Raw genomic sequence first — 4,900 nt, forward strand, 5'->3', positions numbered from 1 at the left:
CGGGGCGGCGGCGCCTCTCGCGAGGGAGCGGTGGGTGCGGGCGGCTCGCGCCCCGCCGGCCCCTCCTCCTTTGCCGTGCGGGCGGGGGCGAGGCGGGGGCGGTCGGCCCGCGGGGGGAGCTGGGGTCCGCGGGCAGAGCGCCGGCGGCCTGTCGCAGCGCCGTCGCCTTTCCGCTCCCTGGTTGGCGCGTCGCTCCACGCGCTGCTTTCTGTGCTCGGTTTGCTGATGGCAGCGTGGCTTTGTTCACGCGTGCGGAGCGCAGGGAGCGAGGCAGCAGAACCTCTGGAAGCAGGCAGCGCTGTCTGCCTCGTCCCTGACCTTCGTCCGTAGCTGTAATTTCCACGAGAGACGGGCTTCCGCAGCACCGTACCTTTGTGGGAGCACGCGTGAAAATGACAGTGCAATTATGCTGCGCTAGAAATAAAGCGCTTCGTTATTCCCTAACGGCTTACGGGCAGTTATATGGCTGACGGCCGCCTTTCTTTCAGATGAAGAAACGGGACTGATAAACGCCCCTTCGTTGAATGACTGCGGAAAGCACCAGCATCAAGCAGTGCAAGGAACAGTGCAAAGAACAGGGCTGCAGAGGGCAGGGCTCCGGGGCCGGGCTGCCTTTGTGGGTGAATCAGCCAGAACAGCAAAGAAACAGCCTCAGGGTGGGGCTTTACGATCAGCCTAAACTGATCCGAGCTGAGCCTGTGCGGTTGCTGAGAGATGGTGGCAAGTATGGACGTTAGCAACCCCTGGGCATGCAGGCAGATGAGGGAATTGATCCAGCTGCAAATTAACCCGGCAGCGAGTGGCTGCTTTTCATCCTAGCTGACTCTGCAATGCAGCCAAGTCCACACCTAGATGAGCACTAACGGGATGGGGCCATCACCTCCAGCAGCACCGCAGGATCAGGTGGGCCTCAGCCGATCAGAAAACTACACCTGCAGAAATCCTATTCCTACAGCCATAGGATAAATGAAGAGAAAGCATTCTGAGTTCCACGGGGCTTAGAAACGTGCCTAGAATTCAGAAAAAGGAAATTCTCTTTGGGAAATTTTTCTTTGTGTGTGGGGAAAGGCCTTTTGCCATGCTTTTACCATGCTTTTATGATGCTTTTTGGGTGTGATTCAGAATTCTTCAAACACTTTTCATGTGCTCAGTCAATTTCTGTGTTGAGACAGACATGTGCAGTACTGACTTACTGCTCAGGTTGAGAGAATTAAAAAGATTTTACAGGAATCTGAGAAACAGTATGTGATCTCTGTTTAAATACCAGTCTGGTCATGCTGAAAAGGTATAGCCTGAGTTATGCAGGAAGCTGATCCATGCAGGTTTACCTGCACGCAACAACATCCTGTTCTGTGCACAGTCTGTGCTCAGTGCCATGCTACCACTCCACTTAACAATGACCTAATCTTCTGGAGAAACTTAGAGCAGTGACAGAATTACCTTATTTCTTTAAATTGTTAAATTATTATTATATGACCAAAGTGCTCCAGTCAAAGAATTGAGAAAAGGCTTTACAAGTAATAAAAAAGACAACTCCTTTGTTCAGATTGCTGAGAAGTCCACAGTGACTGGTATGAGTTCAGCAGGATGACCATCTTAGCAGCATCTACAAAAAAAAAAAAAAAAAAAAAAAAAAAAAAAAAAAAAGGCTATATGCCTTTGCAGTGTAGCTTTGGAAGCAGTTCAGGTGGTTCTCAGATGGCACAGATGCTAATAAATGCCATATTCTAAAACATCAAGAGTACTGTGGCTTTGAAGGTATTCAGTACAAAATGACACCAAAACTCTGAAGCAGAAATCTTACCCATGATACCTATCTTTTGTGCTGCACTGATCCCCATTCCCTATCTTGCTCTACTTGTGTTCCATGCTCCTCCCCCCTGACACCACAATGCTTGCTGCTCACTCTTTGGGCCACAATCCCCTTTTCCTCTGCCTGATCAGTGGCATCCTCATGGCAGAAGAGCTGCTATGTATACAAAGATCTGTGACTCTCAGGGCAGATGTGAGTGAAGTCTGAAAAGGTCAGTGTGCATAACGTTAAAAATGAGTGATGTTGGATCATCTAGCAGAACTGGAACTAAGAGCTGAATGCAAGTCTACATCTGCCATGCGGACATCCTAGTTACTGGGCTAGCAGACTAGAGAACACTACCTCTTCTCAGTGTTCTGCTCTTAAGGCCCAGTTCAATACTCCTTCACTGAGGCTGTAGGATCACATTATGTTTCCTCTGACAGCTCACCCCACCTGGGGAATTTCCATCTTGCCTGTTTGCACACACTCCTATATGTCTACACAACAATAGTAAACCAGGTCAATATAGCCTAGGAAGAGTAAAATTACGGTATAGCCGAGGTCATCTGACAGCCCTTTAGTAACATCATGTTCCTCCCTTCCCTCTCCATACTCCTTGGAGCTTTGCAGCAGCTCTGATCTCAGTCAGGCCCTTCCTCCGCTCAACCTGTCTAACCAGCAGAAAAATGACAGGCTAAAAGAAGAGAAAGTTGTTTTGGTAGGTAAGATGCACTGACTCATAAGCTGCTTAGCTGGCCCAAAGGACAATGCAGGAGTCTGAAGCCAGAAGACAGTGAAGTCTCAGGGTTCTCAGGAATGATAAAATTTACTTTACTGAGAACATCTCACTTTTGCTCCTAGCCATGCAATGTCCCTACTCAGCTACTCCTTGTATATCTCATTTTTCCTGTTTTTTTTTTTTTTTTCCTTCATTTTTCCTCCCTACTGCCCTGTTTTATTTAGCTTCATTTTTAGCTGTTAAACTCTTGCGTCAAGGATCACCATCATTCTGAGTCTACAGGGCCATAGGAAGAAAGTGGGAACCATTCCATGCGAATGAGGAAACTACATCACTTTTGTAAAACATAGGCCTTCAACGTGCCTAAAATATTCACCTGTAAGGCCTCATAGTGTCAATAGATGGTGCTGTGTACGTATTTTTAGGAAGGCTTTTTGGCCGAGATTTCTCAATTATCGTTTGAGTATGATGTCTGTGAAAAACTAGAAGCCACATAAATTAAATATTAGGCTTTTCTCAGGGAATCACTGCAGAAATATAAAGACTTTTCCACTCCTTGGCATCATGTCACATGGTACAATATGTACCTTATAAATAACAATTGTGTGATTCAATGAATGCAACAATTTGATGTATGCAAGTGCAGTAGTTCTGATATTTTCATTAGCATATCAAAAAGTGTGAGAAACTCTTCTCCTTGCACTTATCTCTTTTGAGAAATTTTCCTGATTCCTATCTCTAAACCTATTTACTCTCAATTTTCTTCACATAACCTCATGTATTGTTCATGTGGGGTTCCAATAAAACGTCTTGCAAGCAAACTGGTCATCAGAGTCAGTTTTCCTGTATCTTACTGATTATTTCCTCCTTTTGTTTAATCTTTCAGATGAAAATATTTTACTTTCTTATACACTTCATTTCTTGCACACTAGCTCCTGCACTTTGGCAACAAAAACCCCATGCAACACTACAGGCTTGGGCCAGAGTGCCTGGAAGAGTGGCTTTAGAGGAAATAAACCTGGGGGGTGTTGGTCAGCGCTCAGCTGATCATGAGCCAGCAGTGTGCCCAGATGTCCAAGAAGACCTATGGCATCCTGGCTTCTATCAGAAATAGAGTTGCCATCAAGAGCAGAGAAGTGATCATCTCTCTGTATTCAGTACTGGTGAGGCTGCACCTTAGTACAGTGCATAGTTTTTGGGCCCCTAACTACAGGAAAGACACTGAGACCCAAAGGGCAGTGAAGCTGTGAGGGTCTGAAACACAAGTCTTATGAGGAGTGGCTGAGGGAGCTGAGGTTGTTTAGTCTGGACAAGCAAAGGCTCAAGGGTGATCTTATTGCTTTCTACAGCTACTGGAAGGGAGGTTGGCAAGGTGGGGTTCAGCCTCTTCTCCCGTGTAACTAGTGATAGGACTAAAGGGAATGGCTTCAAGTGGCACTAGGGGAGATCCAGGTTGGACGTTAGGGAATACTGCTTCTCTGAGAGAGTGGTCAGGGCTGGAATGAGCTGCCTGGGGAGGTGGTGGAGTCACCATCCCTGGGGTGTTCAAGAAACATTTAGATGTTGTACTGAGTGACATGGTTTAGTGGGAAACATTGGTGATAGGTGAATGGTTGGACTGGATGATGTTAGAGGTCTGTTCCAACCTTGATTAGGTGAGTGGGTGTTGGTGGCATTTTTGTTGTTTTGGATTTTTTTATTATTATTATTTATTTTTTATCATTTTTTTGTGGAAGAGCACAAAATTACATTTTAAAACAATAACAATAATATTTACCTTTTATTTCTGTGGAAAAGTAGGGATTTTAAGTGTAATGTTTTCAAAAGATTAAAGCTGAAGAAGAAAAAGTGCTTCAACATTTTATTAGAAATCCACTCTAAAAAGCTTTGTTATTAATGGACACTTTTTACCTGTTAAGGAGATAGATCACTCCACAGCCAAAAAAAAAAAAAAAAAAAAAAAAAAGAAAGACCAAACTGATCATATTCCTTTATGAACACGAAGAGGATGGGAGCTGTAGAACTGAAAGAACAGAGAAAAGAAAACAAAATATAGCTTGGTATTGTCTATGTCTAGTAACTTCTAGCCACTATGAAGAACAGTAGTTTCCATCAGAAAAAAATATATTTCTCAGTGTGGAATAGACTCCTGTGAATTCCAGTGCATAATGGGGCCGTATGCAAATAATAAAAATGTCTTCAGATGACAGGGATCCTGAAAAGCCTCACTGTTGCAATTTTAAATATCCTGGCCTCCTTGTGCCACAGATGCTGACTAAATGTATGCATATACATTGTAATGCAATTCAGCACACTTCTACACTTTTTCCCTAGAAAATAATCTATTTTCTTTTTTTTTTTTTTTC

Source organism: Phasianus colchicus, chromosome 5 (assembly GCF_987193195.1).
Source record: "Phasianus colchicus chromosome 5, bPhaCol1.hap1.1, whole genome shotgun sequence".
Classification (NCBI taxonomy): Eukaryota; Metazoa; Chordata; class Aves; order Galliformes; family Phasianidae; genus Phasianus; species Phasianus colchicus.